This window comes from Leucoraja erinacea, chromosome 2 (assembly GCF_028641065.1).
Source record: "Leucoraja erinacea ecotype New England chromosome 2, Leri_hhj_1, whole genome shotgun sequence".
Lineage (NCBI taxonomy): Eukaryota > Metazoa > Chordata > Chondrichthyes > Rajiformes > Rajidae > Leucoraja > Leucoraja erinaceus.
In genome coordinates this window covers 82,673,659-82,700,437 of record NC_073378.1, presented here as the reverse complement: position 1 = coordinate 82,700,437, position 26,779 = coordinate 82,673,659, and the positions used below count along the sequence as shown (strand labels likewise).

The window sequence follows — 26,779 nt, the reverse complement described above, 5'->3', positions numbered from 1 at the left end:
CAATGACATAGGACAGTAGAATGGTTCTTCTTGTGTTCTCAAGTTGGTTATGTATATAGTATTTATTTCAGGTTCAACTGTAAAGAGAAACATTCAACAATATAAATGGAGGCTTCAATCCAGCCTGGCATTTACAGCAGCAACATGACAAAGTGCTGACAGTGATTTCCTCTGCTCCGGAACTGTATCATCAAAGGTGAGAGATGAATGTGCTGCTGTGGTTCAGTGGCTCCACTTTGGTGATTCAGCAGTGACGAGCAACACTGCACAGGCAGAGCAGCAGGCACAAGCCTACATCTAACCCACACTGTTAATAGAAGGGCAAGAAAAAATATTCCTATTGTTGGTTATAAAAGGAATCAGCTGGATATATTACAATTTACACGTAGTACCAAAGAATCTATGTGGGAGAAAGCACATTGTACCTTGAGGATTTCATAAATCAATTGTCAACATTGATGCAATACCACTTTCAATACCACTTTGATTTTTTTTGTGTCAAAAATGTTGGGACATAATTAATGTTTTTTTAAATTAAATCTATTTATTTATTTATTTTTTAAATTTCGAACAGAATAAAAGAATAAAAAGCAAGTGTGAAACAGCATACAAAAAACAAAACAAGAATATTAATAAAGTGTCATAAACAATATCAATAAATAAATGAAATCGTATGTGTCCGAAAAGGAGCAGGAAGAAGCCAACTGCTAAATTAAATATTCCTGTATGTTATTTTTATTTTATTTTTTTACCCCTACAATGTTATTAACGTTATGGTTATTTATAATGAGAATGTATTTTTTGTACATGTTTCATTATTAGCACCAGGTAATTTAATGCAGCCTATATTTTATTTAAACTATTCACGAACAATATCTGCATCACAATAGACAATAAGTGCAGGAGTAGACCATTCGGCCCTTCGAGCCAGCACCGCCATTCACTGTGATCATGGCTGAGTGATCATCTGCAATCAATACCCTGTTCCCTCTATCTAACTCTCTTTTGAAAGCATTCAGAGATTGGCCTCCACTGATTTCTGAGGCAGAAAATTCCACAGATTCACAATTCTCTGTGTGAAAAAGTTTTTCCTCATCTCCGTTCTAAATGGCCTACTCCTTATTCTTAAATCTCACCATAATTGAAGATATAAAACTAGTCGAAGTGTTTGCAACCCCAGCATAACAGACTGTGAGTCACCGCACCGGTTAGGATGGATCTGAGGTCATGGCTTCAGCAATGTCAGATCGACTTGGTCTGGGTTGATGTGGTTTGGTGACATGACCCCTCCCTGAAAGCAACTAGTTGGGTTACTTTCAAAAGCATCTTACATAATTCATTAAAAGGCAAACCTTCTGATTCTAGTCTTTGTAGGTGTTGCAGGCCATGACCTAACTGGGTCAGATGACCTTGACATCTGCCATGTGTTGAATATGAGTCTGATGCCAACACAGTGAGGGAATTCTCAGTGATGGAAAGGCCAGCATTTTCACCCTGACATATTCTGAAATCTGAAATGAAACTATAAAATGCTGGACATACTCCACAGATCGGGCAGCATCCGTGGTGAGTAGGTGATTAACAACCGTTTACCCTGAGCTCTAGCACAGTTTCTCTCAGTTTGATGATATACCACCACAGCACCAGAGAGAGTATGCTGGAGGGAGGTGTGAACGTTCAATCTTCTCTAACATGGAATCTCAGTTGATTCTATACTCATAGGATTGTATTTCAAAATAAACTATAGATTTAAGTGACAGATGTTAGTGATGATATCAAACAGATCCCAGGATCCAGGACATACCCACCCTCTTCCCTCACCCCCTCCCCTTCCACCAATATCCCTTCTTCTGGTTTAATATTTAATTCTCTTCAATCCTAATCTCACATATGCCCCTTTGTCTCCTTTTTATGTCTGGGCTTTGCCAATCAAGCCCCTCTCACTTGTATCCACTTGCCAGGACTTGTCCTGCCCCCACCTCTTTTCCAACTTTCTCCCTCCTACTCCTGCCCCCAAAACGTCGCCTATCCGTGTTCTTCAGAAATGCTGTCCGAACCACTGAGATACTCCAGGACTTGGTGTTTTGCTTAAGATTCCAGCATATGCAGTTCATTGCTTCTCCAGACCTGAGGACAGGTTTAACATGGAGTTTTAACCCACTGTGACATCTATGTTGCAGCACATTGAATGAAGGAAAGGGGGGGAAAGAAATGGTTGTCAAAGTACATGCATAGTGTGCGTAAGAAATGGTGACTCGTAGCTCATCTGTGTGCTAGCCATCTTCTTCATTAAGTCAGATCAAAGACTGCAGAAACTCTTCATGACTAGTTGCTGTATTAGATTTGCTAACCATGTGGTGGCACTATATCACATTAAAGCAGGTCACCTGTTTACGACATGCATATCAAGTTATGAGGGAGTGCCACCAGTGACCTCAGTGATGTTTACCACTACCAACCCCTCCTTGTGAAAAGGGTTGTTCAATGCAAAGTCAATCTGTGTTATGGAGTTGAAGTTTGGAACTTCTTTTGCTTCCTTCTGCCAATGACCTGGCACAAGAACCCCAATACTGACACGTTGCCATGGGAAGAGTTGTGCCTGGGAGCCAAAAGTTTTATTTATGACTGCACAAACAACAGAACAAGAGTTAATGAAAAATACCACAAAAGCACCAGCATGGAATCTCTGATGTTTCAATTTGCCTCCAGTGAATCGCACAGATGTTTATCTCTCAAATGAACACAAATAAACCGACTTCTCGCAATCTGAACCTTGGTATGCAGGAACTCTCCCTCTATTGTTAATCTCTGTTTATATCCTTATCCTTTGAAACTTTTTTTTTCTGTAAACATACTCAGCAAAGTTTCCTGTGGGCTTTTTCTTTGATTGGCAGACATTTAACCATAATGTTCCCAGAGCAATGCGATTGCTTGTTTAAACAGAGACAAACCTGATCTCCATTCCATTTACATTGTACAATGATTAATGATATATCACAGGGCCCTCTAGCCCTTCTACAAACTTACAACATTTTGCCCAAAAGCATCATCTTTTAAAAAAAATTGCATTGGTCACTACTTCCATCTCCTGTCAGCTCAGTTTATTGACGATATTCCTGACTACAGATAGTGGAGTTTAATGAAAATTTCCACGACTGTAGTTTAGTTTAGTTTAGAGATCTTGTATGAATATCAGTGAAGATTTGACTGAGATTGCTGGCATTATTTCAGATGGAATTCTCCAGCTCTTGCCGAGGTTGGGATTTGTGGGAACTTATGTCCATGTCCTGATTTTACTCCAAAGTTCAATGCACAGTGTAACTACTGGACCGTAAATCCCACATGTGTGTCGCATACACATAAAGATGGGCGGCTGCACAATATTAATGAAGCAGGCGTGCATTCTGAAATTAAATATAAACAGAGAGGAAATGAAGGAAGGGAAACAGAATGCTGGCCGTGACATTAATGAGCTTGTCTTAAGATCCAATATTGAAAACCAGCCTCGGCATATTAAATCCATACTGGTAGATTAGTGAAGTCGGGTCTGCTCGTATTAGATCTTTTCAGCATATGTTACGATCGCCATTATTTCAGCTGAGGCAGCAAGCAGAATGGCATTTTTGTGGTGCGAGGTACTTGGTAAACAAAGACTTGCATTTATATACAACCTTTCACATTGTAGCAAAGTAGTTTACAGGCAATGAAATTCATTTGAAGTGTCTCACTATTGCAGACAACTGTAATTTTACATCGAGCAAGGTCCCCAAATATTAGTGAGACAATTCTTACATCCACCTAGAATAGGGAGGGGCCCTGTTTAGCAACTAGCTGTTAGGGGTGTGGAGGCAGGGGGCAGATTTAGCTTTAGTGATTGAAACTGGGCAGGTGGCAGTGGCGTAGCGTGGAGGGGGGGCAGAGGGGCGGTTGCCCCGGGCGCTAAATTTTTAGGGGCACAAAAATATTGTTGGATACATTTTTTAATAAAATTAAGAGGCCCGGGGAGCCGTTGGAGCGAGGAGGAGTTACCTGGAGCTGTGAGTATAAAAACAGCGCGGGGCTTGCTTCTACAGAGGCCTGGGGAGCCGTTGGAGCGAGGAGGGGTTACCTGGAGCTATGAGTATAAAAACAGCGCGAGGCTTGGTTCTACAGAGGCTGTCGCTGTCCCCGCTCCGAGGCCAGGCCGCCGCTGTCGCTGCTACTGCCGCTGTCGCTGCTGCTGCCGCCATCCCAGCTCCGAGGCCAGGTCGCTGTCCCCGCTCCGAGGCCAGGTCGCCGCTGCCGCCGCCCCAGCTCCGAGGCCGCCAGCTCCGCCATTAGGCCTCGGCGCAGGCGGAGACGGGGGATACGACAAAAGAAGTCACATCCCCCGAAGGAAGAGACCAACAACGTGCTCCTTCCCCTTCTTCCCTTCCCCTTTCCCCCTCCCCTTCCCCCCTCCCCCTCCCCCCCTCCCCCCCCCCCCCCCCCCCTAATAATGAGGAGGCGCAAAACTTTAAACTGCCCCGGGCGCTCAAAACCCACCCTACGCCACTGGCAGGTGGAGCCAGTTTTTGTGAGGAAAACTTCCAAAGCAGTAATCATAATTTAGGTAGATTAAGTTAAGGATCACAGTTAAAGAGATGGGCAAAGATAAGATAGTTACAGAAGTTATTTTTAGGCTGAGGATTCAGCAAAATGAGACTGGAAACAGCAATGGGAGACACTTAAAAAAGGGTTCACGACAAACATATTCCAACAAAATAGAAATGCGGGTTTGCTAAATCTGGAGTTCCCAGATAACAAGGTGAAATTGTGCAAGAAAAAGGCTGAGAAGCTTTTGTCATATTGAGACCTCGGTATTGAAGATGGCCTGGGAAAATATGAAACATTGATGAGTTAATTTTATCACTTTTGCTACTACCTTCCACCATGCTCTCAACTTCACTTGGACCATTTCTGAAACTTCTTTCCCTTTTCTGAATCTCTATCTCAGCAGACAAATTATCTGCTGACATTTAGTCCAAACCCACCGACTCCCACTGAAACCTTGACTACATATCCTCCCAACATGTCTCTTGTCATTCCTTTTTATCAGTTGCTCTGTTTCCACCACATCTGTTATCAAGATGACACTTACCGCTCCAGGACATCTGAAATGTCCCCCTATTTCAGGAATCGTGACATTCCCTCCATTGTGGTTGATGGAGCCATCTCCCGCATTTCCTCTATTTCCTGGACTTCTGCTCTCATTCCCCTCCTCCCACCCGGAGAGCATTGTGATAGAGCTCCCTGATCCTCACCCTTCACCTACCAGTTTCCGCATCCAGTGCATCACCCTTCTTCTTTTCCATTAGCTGCCGTGGGATCCTACCATGACTCACATCTTTCCCTCCCCACATCTTGCTGCTTTACACAGTGAGCACTTTCTACATCACTCCCTGGTTCACCCATCCCTACCCACTCATGCCCCATCCCCAGTCCCTTGCTACTCTAGGAGATGTAACATCTGTCCCTATATCACCTTGCTCACCTCCATTCACGGAGCCAAACAGTCTTTCCAGGTCAGACAATGATTCAAATTCACCTCCTCCAAATTTGTCTACTCCATTTAATGTTTAGAGATACAGCATGGGAACAGGCCCTTTGGCCCACCGAGTTTACACCAAACAGCAATCACCCGTACACCAGTTCTAGGTTATCCCACTTTTACATCCTACACACTAGGGACAATTTACAGAAGCCAATCGGCATACAAACCTGCAAGTCTTTGGGGATGTGGGAGGAAGCTGGAGCCCTCGGGGAAAACCCACATGGTGGCAAGGAGAATGTACAACCTTCACACAGGCCGGACCCGTAGTCAGGATTGAATCTGGGTCTCTAGCACTGTGAGGCAGCAGCTCTGAGAAGGCAGTGCACTGTGCCACTGCGCTACACTCTCACTGTAAGCTCCTCTACATCGGTGAGATCAAAACATAGACTAGTTGACCGTTTTGCAGAACACCAGTGATCTGTCCATGATGTCCACATTGACATATTGGTTGCATGCCCTTTCACCTCCCCTTCCCATTCCTACACCAAACTGTCAGTCCTTGCCTTCTCCACTGCCAGAGTGAGGCCAAATGCAAACAAGAAGAACTGTACCTCATATTCCACCTGGATAATCAACAATCCAATGATATGAACATTGAGTTTTCCAAGTTTTCTCCCTGCATTCCTTTTTCACTCTTACTGGTTCCCCCTTCTCCTCTCCAAGCCCCCCCCCCCCCCCCCCCCCCCCCCCCCACTCCCCCCCCCAGCGTCCAGAGTTTTATTCTCCCATTATCTGCTTCCATCTGCCTGTTCCTTCTGCCTGTCACCCACACACTAAACCTACCAGGTTTCCTATCCACTCCCACAATTGGTTCCACCAACCCATCATCTCTACCTTATCTGGTTTTACTTGTCACCTTCATCACTTATCATATTCTAGCATTTACAGCTTCTTGTTTCTCCACATATCATCTTGATTGAAAGAATGAATAAGTTTATTGGCCAAGTATTCACATACAAGGAATTTGCCTTGATGCGCTGCCCGCAAGTGACAACATGACATACAGTGACAAACTAGTCTCTGTCTCTACCTCCACCCTCCCTTCCCAAACTTGATTCCATCTGTCCTACTTTTTTCTCTCTCCTTATCTGTCCCAAATGATCACCCACAGGCTACTTTGTCCAAATTCCACCCCTCTCTTCTCCACCTGGCTCTCTCTGCTCACAGAAACATAGAAACATAGAAATTAGGTGCAAGTAGGCCATTCGGCCCTTCGAGCCTGCACCGCCATTCAATATGATCATGGCTGATCATCCACCTCAGTATCCCGTACCTGCCTTCTCTCCATACCCTCTGATCCCCTTAGCCACAAGGGCCACATCTAACTCCCTCTTAAATATAGCCAATGAACTGGCCTCGACTACCCTCTGTGGCAGAGAGTTCCAGAGATTCACCACTCTCTGTGTGAAAAATGTTCTTCTCATCTCGGTTTTAAAGGATTTCCCCCTTATCCTTAAGCTGTGACCCCTTGTCCTCATCATCTCCCTCCTCACCTAATTCCACCTATCTATCGCCTGCCAGCCCCTGCCTCACCTTGCCTCTCACCACTTTATACTGGCTATTTTCCCTCCACACTCTCAGTCCTGGTGTAGGATCTTGATCCAACACACCGACTATTCCTTTGTCTCCACATGTGTTGCCTGACCCGCTGAGTTCCTCCACCTATTTGTTTTTGTTTGCTCACGGATAAATCTAGTTAACTTTATAACAAGCAAATTAATTGGTATTTGAAGGACTACATGGAATACAGAATAGCTTTTTATAACAGTCCCATTTGTCAGTCTCATCTAAAAAGTTCTCGTGTGGTCCAAGGGAGAGTGGTGCATTAGATACAACTTCTGCCAATTGGAAGAAGAAATGAATAATGGTTAACCAGTGCTTTTCTGATTGAAAGTCTCGTACCCTCTTCATCCAAACTGGAGAATCTTTAGAATTCTCTGCTCAAGATGGGTGTGGATACTTTGCCAAAGAGTATTTTCAAGACAGGAATTGTCAGATTCCTGAATATTTAGGGTGTCAAGGGACATGGAACAAGTGCTGGAAGATGGTACTGAGGTAAAAGATCAGTCATGGCTTTATTGAAATGCAAAGCAGGCAGAGTATGTAAATGGCCTTTTCGCTTCTATATCTTCTATTCTTATGCTGCCAGCGAGCGGAATTCCTCAGGACTCAATGCAGATATATTTCAATGATTTATATTGAGACACGATTATTATGATTGTAAATGATACAAGTATTGACTACATGTTTAGCAGTGAGGAGGAAAGGTACAAATAGTCTGGTCAGTTGGGCAGAAATATGATATGTGGAATTTAATACAAATTAGGTGCTCGGCTCTTCAAGCCACCTCTGTCATTCAGTACGCACATAGCTGATGTGATTGATAACCTCACTTTCACATTTCTGACTACCCTTGTTAACCTTTCACCCCTTGATTATCAAGAATCTATCTACTTCTGTGTTAAGATTTTCAAACATTCTCCTTCGCCCAACTTTGAAGAAGAGAATGCCAAAGACTCAAAGGCATCTGGGAGAATAAATTTCACCCCTGGTCTGTCTGAAAAGGGTGGTCCATTATTTATTGATACTGGAGTCCCTCATGAGAAGAGGCATTCTTCACATACACCTTGCCAACCCCCTCAGTATCTTTCATGTTTCAGTTGAGTCCCCTCTCACTCTTCTAAGCTCAGGTGGATACAAAAATAAAAATAATGTACTGGGAAAACCCAATAGGTTAGACTGCATCTAAGGAAAGAGAAATATTTTAGGTTAAAGACCCATCAGAACTAGGGAAAAGAAAATCAAAGTTAGTTTTAAATTACAGGGTGGGTAAGGGGGTGACATATGGGACAATGGGAATGTCTCTGATAGAGTGAGATCGGGGTTGCCATGGAGATAAGCAATAGAAGGTGCAGAGATTTATAATGATGTTGGGAGGAGCGGAAAGGTAGCTATAATGATAAGATGGAGTTGATTTCGTTGTTACAAGGGAAGTTGAAAATAAACTTAATCAAGATGTATAAAAAATATTAAGGATCAGGACAGAATGGACAGGAAGGATCTGTTTCCCTCAGTAGAGGGACAAAACCAGGAGGATTAGATTAAAAGTAACTGATAGAAAGATTAGAAAGGAAATGAGGACATTTCTTTTCACCAAGTGGGTGGTAAAAGTCTGGTACTGATTGTGAGAAATAGTAGTAGAGGGAGAAACCGTCACTTAAACAGTACTTGGCCATGCACTTGAAAAGCCATGATCTGACGGACAATGGACCTAGTGCTGGGAAATAGTAGGAGGATGAGAAACTCTTCTCTGACTGGCAGGCAAACCTTCTGACATTTTAGTAATACAATTACACTTTTGACATTGCAGGATCACCTCAATACAATGCAGGGCAGACAGATTTTTTCTGCTCTGGAGCTGAGCTTGAATCCATATCCCAACCTTCTGACAAAGTGGCAAAAATGTGACCAATTAGTCAAAGCTAACCAGTATGAAAGCCATGATCACAATGAATGGCTCGAAGGGCCGAATGGTCTCCTCCTGCACATATTTTCTATGTTTCTATGAATGGATTTGGTTGGTATAATGGACAGATTCAAAATTGATACTGACAAGCATCTAAGTATCATGAAATTAATTTATTTGCTTTGTAACTTGTTAGAGTTAAATTGGGCTCATAGGCTTCATTGTGGAGATCGGATTTCAATCACAGCTAGTTCCAGTTCTCTTCAGCGGAGTTAACTTGTTTCATGGATGATGGCCACTTGTTAAAGGCTTTATATGTATGTGCATTATTTGTGCTCAGCATGCAAAGAATTCAGTGTTGAATGGAATGCAGTTAGATTCTTCATTACTCAACAGGTCTGCTAACCACAGTGATAAACTTCTTGTCATTTTTCAAGATGTTTTATTCTAGGCAATTGCATAAACATAACTCATTGAGCTTTTTATGTTTTCTCTGTATGTACTCAGAATCATAGAATCGGATTTCATTTAAAACGAAACAAGAGAAATGTTTTGAATTCTGAGGATGCCAAAGGATGTTCTGGGATGATTACGTGTATTCTCAGGCAAAAGGAACATTTGACACTCCATTGGGCTCAATTACAATCTTAGTCTCAATCTATAGCACTGGAAAAATGGTCAATAATTCAATCTAATGCAAAAGGACTGACTTTATCAAGTGCTGTTTATTTTGTACCATGTTTTACAGTATTTTGTACCAAAATTGCTAAATTTCTACTGTGCAGGACTGAATTATTGCTAATACCTTCCCAATGGTAGTACTTGTATATTGATTATCTGAAAAGCAGACTCAAATGGAACACTTGCTCTCTGCCACCTAAGAACAGTATTTTCCACCGGGGGGGGGGGGGGGGGGGGGGGGGGGGGGGGGGGGGGGGGGGGGGGGTCCATTGGGGGTCAGATCATGGCTTTTCAAGTGCATGGCCAAGTACTGTTTAAGGCCAGTTATTTGTCTCTAATATTACAACCTGGATGTTATTTTACTCATCGAATAATATGATTTCCTGCTCTGCTTCTTCTCTGTTCTCAGCCATCTCCACAGAAATGACCTCAAACCTCCTTCTGGCGAATTTGACTGTATTTCAAAGTTAAAATATGCTCTGAGGAAAAGGAAGTGATATCACAGATGTTATTCATCAAGCTATGGGTAGGAAAACATCTTGAATGCAAACAAAATATCTTGTATTTCAATAAATACTAAAATTGTCAGTGATATAAAGTTTTGTTTCAAATCTTCTGCAAACATGTCTTGGTGTCAGAATATTTTTGCTTGTGTCCATTACAGGTAAAGATTGCCGAACGTCAAGAAATTACCGGTGGTGATGACCACCAAATGTCAGAGATTGACTCTGAAATCTATTCAGACAATTTTCCTGTGCAAGTAGATGTAGAAACTTAGAGACATAGAAAACAGGTACAGGAGTAGGCCATTCGGCCCTTTGAGCCATTCATTATGATCATGGCTGATCACCCAAAATCAGTATCCCGTTTTTCTTTTCCCATATCCAATGATTCCTTTTACCCTAAGAGCTAAGTGGTAACCGATTTAATAAATGGAAGGCTGCCTGTGTCACAGTGGCAAATAGTAACATGTAAACTTTATGTGTTCACTTAATATTGACTACAGACGTTCTTAGACTTAAATGACAAATTTGTGGTGAAATAATCCTCCTTTTTCAGTTTATTTGGGTAGTATAAGTGGCTAGCTGAAATGTGTTATCTGCTTAAAGGAAAAATGAACAACTGTTTACACTGTACAAGAGTTAAGAATGACATTCTGATTGATGATCCTGGAGATATATCAATGTTGTTCAATCACAAGCCCCCATGTTGTCTAGCACACCCTATGTGCATTTTTTTTCCTGCTCATTTGTAGCTTTCATGAATTGTGGTCAGGACTCAAACACTAACAGAAAGCCCTGTGCTGCTGCCTTTTGTAGCAGCTACTTTGTTTACATCCAATCATATGTTAAAATGTCATACTCATTTTTCGTCAATTGGGCCTGACCATCTTCAATTGGGTTTGAATGAGTGGTGTTCAACCAATTGAACAGTAATAATGCAAGACAAGTTATACTACACTGGGAAATTGAAGATAAGGAGGTCATCGGAAGGCTAAGATCCCAATTGTCTGCTATGGTACAGGCAGTCATCCGTCCCTGCCATTTATTATGATGAACTAGCGTGGTGAAAATATTTCCTTCTTCATTAATCATCTCCCAACCATCACAATCATCAGCACAAGTGGAAGGGGACGCTGGGCATTACTCAAGAATGCTTCCACATTCGTGGGCGGAGGGGAGGGGTAGGGGAGAATGGCCAAGAACTTGAAATATTTCTCATTCAAATGTGAGTTTTGGAATGTGTACAGTAGATAAACAGATGGGTTAATCCACATGGTGGTGTGCAGGTGGTCAGCGATGGGGAAGGGGCACAAGTGTTGAGAACTGTTCTGTGTAATTGCTGTGGTAAAAGGTATTTAATGAACTGGCATTCTCAAGCCAGATGGAGGGGTCTTTAGTCAGCTGTGAAAGAGAGACTTGCCAGTCACCAGAAAACCAACGATGCTCCTTAAAAGACAGAACCATATTTTTTAGATACAGAACAGTCAAACTAAAGTAGCCTTGTGGGGTCACAGTGACGTGACATCACATTAGAGTCATTGGTGGGGAGGAGGGGGGGGGGGGGGGGATCTTTGCATTTCATAGAAAAGTGAAAAATTACCTACTTGAAAAGTTAAAACTCTTAAGGTGATTGATGATAATAATAGAGTTCAATGTTTCTGTCTTACCAAATCTAAATTTGTCAGAAAGATTTATAGCTTTGGCCTATACAATGTCCTTCTGACGCTCCTAACAGGATTGTAGTGCATGCTAAAATGACGAGGAAAGCCACCAATACAACCACCTGGCTCCCTGACATGACCAGTCTTAATATTTTCAGCCTCAACAAGATGTTTTACATTGGAATTCATCTGTTAACAATAAATGTATAGCATCAGGTTCTCACTTCAATCAACACAGCAAATCCGCAATTCACAGCCTGAATGAGCAGCAAGTACTAAATACTGTTGTAGAAACAAGGAATTGCAGATGCTGGTATATACTGAAGATAGACACAGTGTTGGAGTAACTCAGCGGGTCAGGAAGCATCTCTGGAGAAAAAGGATGGATGGCGTTTCGGGTCGGGACCCTTATTCAGATTGTAGGAGTGTGTTTTACAGAAAATATAATTGTTGGTAAGGTTGAGGTGATATCCATAACAACACATGTGGAAGAGAATATTGTAATTCATCACATTATCATTATGATATTGCTATTTCATTCCAAAAAAAATTAGCAGAGCTGCTAACTCATCATAATTATGAATGCATTGTCAGAACAGCTAAGATCCCTTGGTGACCACATTATCAATGAAGATTTTGAGTTTAAACACCATCATTCACAATCTCAGGACACAAATGCTTCACCGCTCTTTATGTCCACATAACATCAGGCAGATTTAACTACATGGAAATATCAGCCCACAGAGTAAGGAGACAATTGTGGAGTTGACCTTGATCCAATGACTGCATTCTGATTCAGATGCAGCAGTGCAGTCATTGATCCAGAGGCACTCACAAGGCTATGAGTGTGAGAAAGGGAAGATGGTTACATTGTGGAAACAATTGGGGCTGAATTTTAATTTTCTACATGTTGGTAGCAGTGGGTTTCACCAGATGACCGCAATGTTTTATTTGGGGGTTGTTTTAATTGAACTGTGGGGTAGATGGAGTAACCAATTGGGCTGAGGATGCATGATGGAGATATGCACAATTATGGTCCCACTATGTATGGACACCCGGCAGGCATTACATTTGATGGTTTAAGAAGGAGCTGCAGATGCTGGAAAATTGAAGTTAGACAAAAGTGCTGGAGAAACTCAGCGGATGCAGCAGCATCTATGGAGCGAAGGAAATAGGCAACGTTTCGGGCTGAAACCCTTCTTCACTGATGTAGGGTGGGGGGTGGAGGGGGGGGGGGGGTGCGGAGAAGAAAGGAGAAAGGAAGAGGAGGAGCCAGAGGGCTGAGGGAGAGCTGAGAAGGGGAGGAGACAGCAAGGGCTACCGGAAATTGGAGGTCAATGTTCACGCCGCTAGGGTCAAACTGCCCAAGCGGAATATGAAGTTCTGCTCCACCAATTTCCGGTGGTGCTCACTCTGGCCATGGAGGAGGCCCAGGACAGAAAGGTCGGATTCGGAATGTGAAGGGGAGTTGAAGTGCTGAGCCACAGGGAGATCAGGTTGGTTAATGCGGACCGAGCGGAGGTGTTCGGCGAAACGATCTCCAAGCCTACGCTTGGTCTCACCGATGTAGATCACCTGACATCTAGAGCAGTGGATGCAATAGATGAGGTTGGAGGAGGTGCAGGTGAACCTCTGTTGCACCTGGAACGACTGCTTAGGTCCTTGAATGGAGTCGAGGGGGGAGATAAAGCGACAAGTGTAGCATCTCTTGCGGTTGTAAGGGAAAATGCCTGGGGAGGGGGTGGTGCGGAAGGGAAGGGAAGAATTGACCAGGGAGATACGAAGGGGTGTTTGTGGAAAGCAGACAGGGGTGGAGATGGGAAGATGTGGCGGGTGGTGGGGTCACGTTGGAGGTGGCAAAAATGACGGAGGACTATTTGTTGTATGTGACGGCTGGTGGGGTGAAAGATGAGGACTAGGGGGATTCTGCCCTTGTTGCGAGTGGGGGGATGGGGAGAGAGAGCAGTGTTACGGAGTATTGAAGAGACCCTAGTAAGAGACTCATCTATAGCAGGGGAGGGGAACCCCCGTTCCGTGAAGAATGAGGACATTTGATGGACTTGGCACAACTACCCACAGATTCACTGGAGTCTTAGTGGACTTCACACCAAGCAGGGGTATTATGTTCCTTGCTGATGGGAACTCTGCAAAGATGTTTTGACAGAGGTAGCCATAGGATTTGTCAGGAGGTCATAGTGTGCAGCTGGAGAATGAAAAAAATCTGCTCCTTGGAGGAAGGTACATGCTCTACTTGCATACTGAGATGCAGTTGATGTCTGCTCTACACCAGCTCCATATGCCTTGGTAAAGTGTTCCTGATGACTCACACAAGACAAGAGTCAATTTAATTGTCATTTGGACCCCTGGAGGTCCAAACGAAATGCCGTTTCTGCAGCCATACATTACACACAAATAGACCCCAGACACAACATAATTACATTTTACATAAACATCCATCACATAGCTGTGATGGAAGGCCAAAAAAACTTATCTCTCCACTGCACTCTCCCCCCCCCCCGATGTCAGAGTCAAAGTCAAAGCCCCCGGCTGGCGATGGCGATTGTCCCGCGGCCATTGAAGCCACGCCGGGTGGTGCGAGGTCGCACACCGGGTCTTGGTGTTGGAGCCCCCGGCGTGCGCTCGCAAAGTCCCGCGGCCATTCCAGCCGCGCGGGGCAGTGGTGTCAGGCCCCGCTCCAGGAGCTCTTCAACCCCGCAACACGGGCGGGAGAATTCGCCATTGCAGGAGCCCCGAAAAGCGGTCTCCCTCCAGGGATCCGCGGGCTCCCGGTGCCGCCGTCCGCAGACCCGCAGTAGCAGCCTCCGACTCAGCAGCAGCAGCGGCATCGGCAGCAGCAGCAGCAGCAGCAGCAGCGGCAGCAGCAGCAGCAGCGCTCCTCCACCGCTCCACCCGCTCCGGTCTCGGCCAGCTCCGCGACGGCAACGGTGAGTCGGCACCAGAGTCCCCGGCTTCTTCCTGTTGGAGGCCGCTCCTCGTTGCGGCCCCAACGACAACGGAAACCCGACGAGAAAAGGTCGGGTCTCCAGTGCAGGGAGAGATTCAAAAGTTTCCCCCCCCCCCCCACCCCACCCCCCCCCCCCCCCCACACACACACCCCAACATAAAATAACAAAAACTACATAAAAACACAGACAAAAAATAATAAAACGCGGACAGGCTGCAGAGGCCGCTGCTGACCAGAGTCGTGCCGCCTACCGGGTCGTTACATGAGTGAGAGCAGATAGTGGAGGCAGTGGAAAGCTTCCTACTTTCCATAAGTTCTTGGCTTTGCGAATCTGACCTTTTCTGGTTTCCAGCAGTTATATTTGTGGATAGCTGCAATGGAATAACTATGGGCGGAGGCAATACATGCATAGGTATTTGTAGGGCTGGTTTGGTTTGGCGGAAGAGTTGCAAAGTTACTAGTGGTCACAGGTAAAGCACACCTGACAGTCACGGAGACTCTCAGTCTGAAGAAGGCTCTCGACCTGATACGTCATCTATTCCTTTTCTCCAGAGATGCTGCCTGACCCGCTGAGTTACTCCAGCTTTTTGTGTCTATTCACAGAGACATACCTGCATCATAGTTGGCTACTCTTCGGACACTGCCTGCATTGTCATCTTCTTCCTCCTGTTCCTTCCTACCGCTTGGGTGAAGAATCTATCAACTTTTGCATTACTAATATTCTTGTTGCTTGCTTGACAACATTCCTAGCAGGTGCATTACCTTGGTTATGGTGCTCCTGTGCTTGAAGATAATATCATACGCACACTTTCAGTAGATTCCTTAGACTGTGGACAGTTTCTATGTCTTCTTGTAGGTGTGTATTTATTGGGGAACGAGGGATGCCCCAAGATGAAAGAATTATTGTAACCACCCACAAAATTTGAACTCATTTGGACAAAGATCCACTTGTAATTACTTGAGTCTGGGAAGTTAATGGTTTGGAAGCCTACGCAATGAATGAACATTCCATGATGATCACACTCTTTCAGTCTGTCACTGGTTAAACCTGTAGAAAGTCGGTCTGAACCACAAACCTGTGCCCTTGCTTATTCTGACTGGCTTCACTGCTGGTGAAGTTAATGTAAGTTTAAGAAAAAGATATCAGCCAGTGGATATACTTTACGACTGGTCTTCTGTGAAATCCTGCACATCTCAAGCAGGACTAGAAGGATCCCAAGGTACAGAAGCTAAGAACGAGGTCCAATTGCACAATGTGGCAATTGTACCAGATCCAGCAGGTCTTGCTCTGAAATATTTCAAAGGCCTTCCACCACCTGCTATGCTGATCATCTTGTCACACTGATGTCCAACCCATCAAGAAAACTGTCCCTCTGTGTAACGGCTGTGAATTGCACCTCTCCGCACACCTCCCTTGTGTACAGCTGTAAGTAGATGCTGAGCAACTTGCTACTATTCCAATAGGTCCGAAGATGGGTCCCGACCCGAAACATCACCTATCCATGTTCTCCTGTGATGCTGCCTGACCCACTGAGTTACTCCAGCACGTTGTGTCTTTTTTATTTTGTAAGTCAGCATCTGCAGTTCCTTTTTTCTACATTCTTTGGGGATTCAATGAGCCTTGCTGTGGTGCCTAAAAGTCAACTTAAGTCCTTTGAAGAAAGTCTTTGACAGAATCACAGAGGCAGCTGGTTACTTGAAAGCTGCAGTATTGATGATTTGATCTGATTATTAATTTCATAGCCCTCATTCTATACCACTGTGCTCAAGTACAACTAGCAATCTGTGGAGGAACTTAGCAGCATCTCTGGTGGGAAAAGGACTGTCAATGTTTTGGGTTAGTATCTCTCATCTGGACTGAAAGAGTAGAGGGGACATGGCATCTGCAGTCTCTTACAATTCCGCTGTGCTCTGGCGATGGATTCCCTGGCGAGTATCATGAAGCTCATGTGTTCTGCGTAAATTTGCAAACTACTGTTAAGATTAGTCACAAAGAACAAAGGTAACATACCCCACCCCTCCTTTACTGATTTCTTGATTGCAGCCTGATTCACACACAGTGCAAACCAGGAAACTGCTGGGTTTCAGGCACTGTTTTATTTAACAGTTTTATTTCCATCTCCACCTCTCTATCCACTTCAAAACCAATCTACTTACCAGAGTTAAATCCTCCCCCTTCCCATATTGATAAAGAAAGATAAGCGGAAGCATGTACAAATATATTTATCATGCGCTATAAACAGAATCTTGCAATCTAGTTAATAACTGAAGTTAGGGATTGATTTGTTGAAATGGTGACTGATGGTAACGCAAAAGTTGTCAGAGAGGCACTCAATTGTGGCACAACATAACAGATGGGCACATGGACCCCAGTAAAGCATATACCGCTAGACTTTTCAATAACATTGCTCGTGGGAATGTTTAATCAAGCAGTCTGCTAATTTCTCCAAAATACCTTGTTTATTTTTATCTTTTAAACACCATGTACAGAATTTTCAAAAGAAAATATTGCACCAGGCAAAAGATATATTAGCCAGGATGTTACGAAGATATTATTGCCATGTTTGGTAATGTTGGATTTGAGGCAGAGTGTGGGCGGTTCCCAGTGATTCTCCAACCCACCCATGGATCATTGCCATGTATGGTATTGAGAGTCTAATCAAATTGTTGACTTGCTGCGAAAACGCATCTGTGATTATGCTGTTGTATGTTTCAGGGAGAAAGCACATAAACCCACCCCACCACTCAACACCCAGACTAATCGCAGCACCAATGGGACAATTTTCCAGATATTACTTGATTTAACTTCCTAGATCATACACTGTGCAGAAATGTTTCGGTTCAATGTGCATTTAGTTGAGCAGTTGCAGTGACAGCATAGTTTGTGCAATAACCATATACATTCAATCAAATTCAAGTTGGATATGAGGAACAGTTTGCAGCTTTTTTGAAAGATGTGCTGATTCAAAAGGTAAATGCAGTCATTTAAATAATGGCTTTATAATAAAAGATGTATTTTGTTCCCGGATGTGAACATGAAGCAAGGTCATTAGCATTAGCAGCCCGATTGTAAAAAGACGGTGCACAAAATGGTTGTACTTTGAAGAGGTCTCAGGTTTAGCCTGTGTGATGCTCAGAAACAGAATGGACTGCCATCTGCGGCTAGGCTATTTACTTTAGCTTGCCAATGGAGAGCAGGTTTCTGACATAGTGCATGTTGCAAATTAAGGCATTATGCACAACATTGTCAAGCCATTTAAAAACAGCCACATCTAAATTCTTAATTTTCAATTCCAACAGGTGAAATTCCCTTCTGATGATTATAAGTTCAATTATGAACCTTATAGTAAACATAAACATTCTGCTGCAGGGGAGATTACTATGAAGAATAGGTATGAGAAAATAGGATAGAATGTCTTATAAAGTAATCATAACTTAATTATGGGAATTATAGGTAACAGAAAAATAAGTAGGTGTTTGGGGCTGAGGGGGGTGCTCTGAGAGCCAGCATAGACTCGATGGGCCCAATGGTCTTCTTCTTTGTGAGCAAATATGAAAATGTGATGATTAAAGTAATCTACTGACAAAGATTATTTTCCAGTTGTCAACTTTGCTGATCAATTTTTAAACCGAGCAATTATCTCCTCGTTTTTGCCGCAATTATTTTCAACTTCACAGAACATCTTGACTACAGCAGCCCTCGATGGTAATCATTGACAAAGGGGCAGAAGGCATGAAAGAAAATTGCTTCTCCCAGCTACACTGTGCATTCTATTAAAAATAATTTATAGCTGGAAATGCATTCTCGACAGTTCACAAACTTCAAGGTTCAAATACTGGTTATAAAGCTTGCTTTTTGAGGTTTGAACATCCCAACAACCTCGCAATGGCATTAATGCCTTGGAAATAATCAATGAGTGTCCTTTTTCTTGCAGCTAAGCTTTCCAATCAAAATAACTAAATGGTCAGATTTTGTATTCCTTTTTATAGTACACAATTTCTCCTGTTAAGATTTCTTTGAGCACTTTTTCAAGCAGTTTAATCATGCCATACTTTATGTATTCTTCCACTAAGACCTTATTGCTAGGGTTATTGCATATGAATGTTTTACGTTACATACACCTTCATATAATGCATTCTAACGCAATAAGTCACTATTCCTGATTGGACAGTTAGCATGATGTGATTTATAGTGCTATTACGTCGTCTGAACAGCTTTTGTTAACAATCTTCACTGATTTTTGTTCTTGACATTCAGCAGAAGGGACATTACTGAATGACTTTATAATACTGGATTTCTGACCACAGCCACTGCAATCATCAAAAGGGAACAATAATTTCTAAGCTTCTAGCATGATGCAAAATTTATAAGGAACATCACATGTTTAAAAAAAATTACTTAAACATGGAAAATTGTGATTAAATGGAAAATACTGAGTATCGGATAAATCAAGAATGTTTAGATTTGGTTTAGAGTTCTTGCAAAAATCGTAGGCCAAAACAAAATAGAAAACATATGGCTTTTTACAATATCTGAAAAATAAGGAAAGATAAATTAAAATATCATTGCTCTTAAAATAATACTACATCTTCATGCCAATCCACCAGCACTTGGGATATGCATCAGTTAATATTAGGTGAGTCAGTATCAATTTTAACATTTCTTTTTACAGTTAAAGCATTTAAAATATAATTGCCTAACCCCTTAAGTGGAACCGCATTTCAGTGCAAACGGACCCCCTCTGCTGAGGCCTCCAATCACGAAGATGCTTTCAGCAAAGTGGTTTGATTGAGTGAACTCTGACATTGGAATAATCACAGAGTACAAAGTGTGCTCCTCTACTGCTTATGTGTGGTCCCAGCAGACCCTGTCCTGTTGATGTCTGGCTCTGATAAGTTCAAAGTTCAACATGAGAGGCCTATCACTACAGTCACTGAAGTATGAAAAAGGATAGACTCTGGCTGTGGGTTCTGTATGCTTTTAAGGGAGTGAATTGAAAAAGGATAGCTTTACCTTGCCGCACTAAAGATTTTAAATAAAATCTTCAAATCGGTGATGCAGTCATTTATGTGAATAAATTGGGGACTAAAAGGGACTGATTCTAAAAAAAGAATCAAAAATAGGAGTTAAAAGTAGTAAGACTTAAATAACAATTTATTGTGTAAACGAGTCACAGTTTTACAGAAAGGATGGTTGGAGTTAAACCCTTTAGTGTATTTTTATGCCAGACTCTTGCATATCACATGGTGTTAATTACCTGAAATAATAAACTTCTTTAGAAGCAGTATATTCATAGACCAAAGAGATGTCAATGCACTGAATTATTTAATGAAGAAACAGAGCTCACTAATTAAACTGGCATATAAAACTGGTTTTATAGAAATGCTAAATGTAAAGAGAAAACCCTTAAGCAGAATGGTTAGCACCATAATAAAACAAAAATACATGTTCTTTGTGAAAATGCAAGTAAGGAATTTTATTTTGTAAATATAAGAGCTTTGACAAATATGAAGTGAAAGAAGTGCATTCAATATTAGTTACACTGCTCCAATGATGCAAGTTTGTCATCCGATTATCTGACAGCACAAATGGGCATTGTTTTTGTTTCTTGAGCGCCTGTCCCACTGCGGCGACCTAATCCGCGAGTCCTGGAGTGTTTGCCCTCGACTCACACTTGCAGCTTGGTCGACATGAGGTCCTAGGAGGTCTTTGTAACTCTCCTTCATGCTCGAGAGTAGTCCCCGCGTACTCGAGGCCTCAGCTAGGTCGCGGCGTGTTTTTCCACATGCTGAAAAATGGCCGTGAGTAAAAAAGGTCCACCATGGAAAAAATCAATATTTTTTTATTTGTAGGTTTAGTTGAGGTAGGTCATAATGCTATCGTATGAAATCGAAGGCAATCGAAGGTAGTCGAAGGTAAAGCTCCTTGAGAAAAAAAAGGTAAGTAAACCGACCGGTAATGTTAAATGCCTGCTAGTTGTCTGGCTTTTTAAAAGTGTCTCCACTCCTTATCCACCCCCCCCCATCTCCCACCCCCCCCCCCCTCCCCCCCCCCCCCCCCCCCTCCCCCCCCCCCCCCTTCTCCCCCCCCCTCCTCCCCCCCCCCTCCCCCCCCCCCCCCCCCCCCCCCCCCCCCCCCTTCCCCCCCCCCCCCTCCCCCCCCCTTCTCCCCCCCCCTCCCCCCCCTGCCCGCCCTTTCCCCATTACCTCCCCCCCCCCCCTTCCCCCCCCCCCCCCTCCCCCCCTCCCTTCTCCCCCCCCCTTCTCTCCCCCCCCTTCTCTCCCCCCCTTCTCTCCCCCCCTTCTCTCCCCCCCCTTCTCTCCCCCCCCACTTCTCTCCCCCCCCCCCCCCCCGTCTCCCCCCCCTTCTCCCCCCCCCCCCCTTCTCTCCCCCCCCTTCTCTCCCCCCCCTTCTCTCCCCCCCCCTTCTCTCCCCCCCCCTTCTCTCCCCCCCCTTCTCTCCCCCCCCTCTCTCCCCCCCCCCCTTCTCTCTCCCCCCCCTTCTCTCTCCCCCCCCTCTCCCCCCCCCTCTCTCCCCCCCTTCTCCTCTCCCCCCCCTTCTCTCCCCCCCCTTTTCTCCCCCCCCTTCTCTCCCCCCCCTTTTTCTCCCCCCCCTTCTCTCCCCCCCCTCCCCCCTCTCCCACCCCCTTCTCTCTCCCACCCCCTCCCTTCTCCCCCCCCCTTCTCTCCCACCCCCTTCTCTCCCCCCCCCTTCTTCTCTCCCCCCCCTTCTCCGCCCCCCTTTCTCCTCCCCCCACTTCTCTCTCTTTCTCTCCCCTTCTCCCCCGTCTCCGCGCTCTCTACACATAGAAACATAGAAATTAGGTGCTGGAGTAGGCCATTCGGCCCTTCGAGCCTGCACCGCCATTCAATATGATCATGGTTGATCATCCAACTCAGTATCCCGTACCTGCCTTCTCTGCATACCCCCTGATCCCCTTAGCCACAAGGGCCACATCTAACTCCCTCTTACATATCACATATTACTTACCTTTTTTTTTCTCAACTAAAGGACTTACCGTAACTGTGTCAGCCGTCTTTTACCTTCCTGCTCATCAATGGTGTGAATTTCAGACAGCGCTCCCCCGCTTTCCCTGCCCCCCCCGCCTTTGCTGTGTGTGTGTGTGTGTGTGTGTGTGTGTGTGTATGTGTGTGTTGTGTGTGTGTGTGTGTGTGTGTGTGTGTTGAAAAGTCGCGTTAGTGGGACAGGCCCTTAATACTATAGGTCACAAGCCCACAGGATACTCACAGATGAGGAAAGCATTCATTCTGCCTTAAGTCATTGTTCCAGAACCACATCATCGCTCTCCAGAAATCTTTGCATCCAGATGTTTTAGAAATTATTTGGGGACTTTTGTCGCCTGCCTGGAAATTAATTCTGTGTTAATAACTCCTTGTTTGGAGAATTGCCACCCGATTACAGTCCTGAGGTTACCTTCTGCTAGTTTAAACCTGTGGCCTCCATCCTGCTCCCACTGTTGTACATGGAGTAATGTTCTGGATTCATCTTATCCTATATTATATGACCCAATTAATTAACTTCTCAGATGTTTTCTTTCTGAAATGAAAATCCAAGTCTATCCTTGACACTAGGGAGCAATCTAGGGGTCTTCTGTGCATTGTTTCCAGTACTTTAATGACTGCCTTATATGTTTAGATTATCAAAATCAGGATCAATGTTTGATCTGACCAGGGCTTCAATCAATTTGATACTTAATTGCTTTGCTTACATAGCAAAATATTTGTATGGTTTGTCAAACACTGCATTGGTTGAACATATTGAACATTGCATCTCCGGGTAAATTTTTGTTTCCAATCTGAGCTGTTTGAAAACTATCTAGACAGCGTGTGTGTGTCACCTATTATGTTTCCTTTCTATCTGCAATAACATTCACCTGCCATTTCATAACCCACTCACATACAGTTTATCTTACAACAGGGCTAACTCTTATGATTCCTATGGGACTTTTGAGTTTGGCATCAGTTGCTAATTTGCCCAGTTTCTGAATTTAAGGTTTTAATGCAGTTTTGTTTTACAAGGATTAAATAACAAAGTGATAGTATTATGGGTTTCAACAGTGCTCTCTGTTCTCATTTCTCAATTTTGCGACTTGCAAGACACTTCACCATGGCAACAACATCTGCCTGTAATGCTCCGAATTATAGGCCAGATATTAGGCGAAGAAGCTGTTTTCCTTCTTAACCTTAAGGATGCTGACTGTTATTAAACATTGCAATTTATTAATTTATCTATTTACTACTGTCTGTTTACTGCATTTTCTCCCCCAGCATCTAGACTAGTTGTCTTTGTATGAGCGACAGTTTGTGCGGATAGACCACATTTTGTGACAAATTCTATCAAGCACCAGTTCTGTCTCAAATTCAGGAGAGAATCTGCGAATGTTCATCCAAAACAGGAAGCACCCACAAAATCCTGCTGCATCGGTGTTACCCATTCCATCAATACAACACGGTTTAAATGTTCTGACTTTTCAGAGAAATACATAATTTAGATTAAGGAAAATATCAAGTCACTTTGCGGAAAAACAATTTCTAGCCTCATTGTATACTGAAATTGTAAACATTTATTTTTGAATGATATTCAACGTGCTGTTGCACATAGCCTTCAGGGCAGTTCCAACCTCCCCCACCCCCTTCCCCTCCGCCCACCTTACCCCTGGCACCTCTCCCGCTCACCACTGTGTTCACCAGATGTTTACCGAATGAGGTGACACTGATATTGGTCTGTCTCTGCAGTGATTCTGCAGACATCCCTGCGACTGACCTGAGGAAAATAAATTTCAGATTTTAATTACTTCTGTATATCCTGTAATGATTTTTATGATGTTTAAATTAAACAAGCAGCTCAGAGCCATGCAATATCCACTCTTCTCTCTTGAAGAATGAATGGAAGAGCTGCCTGCTTACAGTAAGGTGAATTCAGTCGTCAGATAATGAATCTCGCCTGTTATTGCTAGTCTATCATTAAGGAAGATTATGCAGCAAAACAAAATCTGGCCCCAACATGTGTTTATTGTTTCTTCTTAGATGTGCATAATTAACGTTATAACAACATTTCCAAGCCTGTGGGCAATATGGGACTTTTATTTTGTGCTGTTTTTGTTGGAACACAGTTGCCTATAGAACAAGATTGTGGCAGTATTTAAAATTGTAAAAGGATGGGAATGGTTACATCAAGGCTTATTGTTTCATTCATTGGAGGAGATACACTAAATGGTGTCATTCTGCTATAACAATGAAGAATCATTGTACAAACATGTGTAATTCTGCTCATCTCAATGTTTACTTAGCTTGCTGTTCCTTGCAACTTAATGATTGCGGCTTCACCATTAAACACCAGAAGTACTGTAAATCTCAACAGTGTCATATTGAGGATTAATGTTTTTACATCCTCTTCCTCTGGAAATCTGAGGAGTAATTTAATTGGTAAACATTATGTTTACACTCAGGATTCCAAAGAACATAATAGCTTTTAGTAAGATTTCAAATAATAATAGTAAGATTCCAAAGAACGTAAACTAGCGTTTATCGGCAGTTGAATTGAGTTAGCACTGAGCTGTACTTCATGATGAGGCATTGGGGGTTGACAGGGCCGGAGCCGCCTCCTCAGGATATCTGACTTTATCTACAAGTACTTCCCATGCCACATGTCCCCATACCTGCATCTCATCCAGGAAGTTCTGTAGACTTGCCTAATTAAAGTCGTATTTGTTCTGCTCTGTCTTTTGTAACATCCAGGTCTCAGTTTGAAGTGACTTTTCCAGAACAAGGTACCCTTAAAATAAAAAAAACAACAGCCATGCTCTCCTCTCCGGGGCTCTATTTAGTGAAGTCAGAGACTTACTCTTCATTCATTGCCCAAGCTCCTTCTATGATTATCACACAGTAACATTTGCACTTTAAATTTCAAGTGTCTGCAGTATCTTAACTTCCCACTTCATACAGGATTCGTGATGAAAACTGCCTGACTATGTAAATTTATTGAGGCTATTAGCTATAATGGAGATAGAGCATAAATGAATAGTTGGCTAAAGTACCAAGCATAAGTGGTGGCATTTTAAAACTATTGGATTGAAGTATATGCCGTTTCAAGCACAGCAACAAGAAAGTAACTACAACTGCAACTTATATTTCAATCGGTCTGAAGAAGGGTCCCGTCACAAAACTTCACATATCCATGTTCCTCAGAGATGCTGCTTGACCCGCTGAATTACTCCAGCACTTTGTGTCCCTTTGTATAAACCAGCATCTGCAGTTCCTTTTGCTACTGATATTTCAATATTGTTTTTAATGTGGTAAATATACTTCCCCTAGTTTAAGAACTATGTGTGGATAGGGTGAGTTTGCAATTCATCTTATGAAAGACCATGGGACCTCTAAGACCACTTTAAAACATCTTTAATAACTATTATATGAAAGCATTAAATTGCAAATAAATGTGTTGCCATAATTGAGAGAATAATAGTGTCAGTGTTGGTGACATTGAGAATGATTAGTAGAACCATGAAACAAATTTCTAAACATTTCTATTTTTAACATGAAAAGAGATTTCTTTTGCCAAGAAACTTTGGTGCACATTGACGTGTTGGAGTAACTCAGCAGGCCCGGCAACATCTGTCTCACTGATTTACTTCAGCATTACGTGTCTATCTTTGGTGTAAACCAGCATCTGCAGCATAAACCAGCAGTGTAAACCAACACGAGCCACATCTTCCAATCTCCACCACTTTCTGATTTCCACAGAAACCATTTCCTCCTCATCTCCCTGGTTAACTCGCACCTTCCCACCCAAACCACCCCCTCCTCAGGTACTTTCCCCTGCAGCTGCAGGAGTTGCAACACCTGTCCCTTTACCTCCTCCACCGCCTCTGTCCAAGACCACAACAGTCCTTTCAGGTGAGGCAGAGGTTCACTTGCACCTCCTCCAACCTTATCTATGTATTCCCTATTCCATGTGTGGTCTCCTATATATTGGCGAGACCAAATACAGAAGTAATGTAAGGGTTATACAGACTATGTGAGCTAAAATTGAGTTGTCAGCTAAATTAGCAGCACAACATTTCAAACCCTGCTTAGGAAAACGAGTAGATGTTTTAGAAGAATGCTTGGGCCAATATTGGTCAAAGGGTCCAATATATCATGAGGACATCTGTGATGTCACTATGTTAAGCTTAGCCTTCCCAGAGACATCCAAGACTAGCTTGGCCTGGAGAGAGAGAGAGAGAGAGAGAGATCGTTTCACTGAACACTGCCGCTCAGTCCACCTAAACCTACATGATCTCTTGGATGCTAAACACTTTAACTCCCCCTCCCATTCCCATACAGACCATTCTGTCCTGGGCCTACTCCGTTGTCAGAGTGAGGCCAACTGCAAATTGGAGGAACAGCACCTCATATTTCACTTGGCAGCTTGCAACCCATAATTATGAATATTGACTTCTCTAACTTCAAGTAACCCTTACTTTCCCCCTCTCTCCATCCCTCCCCATCCTACTTCTCCGACCAGTCTGACTGTCTTCCTGATTAAATATTATCTTTGTATACTTTGTTGTCACCTTTCCCTAGCTAACAATGATCTACTCTCCATTTTCCTTGACATCTGTCCACCTTAACTTTCCATATCTCTGAATCTCCTGACTATCAGTCTGAATTGTCACCCATTCCTTCTATCCAGAGATGTTGCCTGTTCCGCTGAGTCATTCCGGCTTGTGTGTCTATCATTGGTGTAAACAGGCATCTGCAGTTCCTTCCTACACATCTGTAGAGGGATCATTGGTGATATAGATTACTTGGTGGGTCAGGACCATTCTTCAGATTGATTGTAACATCAGCATGAAGAATGGTCCTGACCCAAAACATTACCAATCCACTCCCTTCAAAGATGTTGCCTGACTCACTGAGTTATTCCAA

At 43.4% G+C, this 26,779-nt stretch overlaps 1 protein-coding gene and 1 long non-coding RNA gene across 14 annotated transcripts in view; one reads left to right on the top strand and one right to left on the bottom strand.

Moving 5' to 3' along the window:
- The window catches only part of LOC129711677 (uncharacterized), a 160,100-nt gene that overhangs the window by 74,428 nt on the left and 58,893 nt on the right, over positions 1 to 26,779 (top strand). For 8 of the 13 annotated variants that reach the window (XR_008725904.1, XR_008725910.1, XR_008725907.1 and 5 more), the window contains 2 exons: positions 72 to 196; positions 10,129 to 10,311. The gene's annotated coding sequence lies outside the window, so the exon portion shown is untranslated. Of the gene's footprint in view, positions 1 to 71; positions 197 to 10,128; positions 10,312 to 10,383; positions 11,391 to 26,779 lie in introns of those variants that run through there. The other 5 variants (XM_055659534.1, XM_055659524.1, XM_055659514.1 and 2 more) reach the window with 4 other exon arrangements.
- LOC129711719 (uncharacterized) lies at positions 175 to 26,351 on the bottom strand. Its single transcript, XR_008725913.1, has 4 exons — positions 23,546 to 26,351; positions 22,098 to 22,213; positions 19,551 to 20,773; positions 175 to 307 (listed from the first exon to the last, which is right to left on the bottom strand). It is a non-coding gene; the product is annotated as an uncharacterized LOC129711719 (long non-coding RNA).